We start from the raw sequence: 296 nt of genomic DNA, 5'->3' as shown, positions 1-296 counted from the left end.
GGGGGGCCCCGGGGGGGGGGGGGGGGGTGCCGGGTGCTTTATTGACCCATCAGCCCTGATGGATCCCAGAGACTGGGATCTGTCAGGACCAATGGCTGATGGATCCCAGAGAGCACCTCCCCCCCCAATTCCTCTCCCCCAGAGCATTGTGGGCTGGGTGGCAGATCCCTGGCCCTCCATTGGGATCCTGCAGTGGTGCATCACCCACAGGGATTGGCTATGGAAGGAATCAACTGGATCCTTAAAGGAACCAGCAGGGTGGAGGCACCATGAGAAGGAGGGGGCTCAAGCTGCGG

Source organism: Alligator sinensis, unplaced genomic scaffold (assembly GCF_000455745.1).
Source record: "Alligator sinensis unplaced genomic scaffold, ASM45574v1 scaffold1950_1, whole genome shotgun sequence".
Taxonomy (NCBI): Eukaryota; Metazoa; Chordata; order Crocodylia; family Alligatoridae; genus Alligator; species Alligator sinensis.
The sequence above is the reverse complement of the archived record's forward strand: the minus strand, read 5'-3'. Positions refer to the sequence as shown.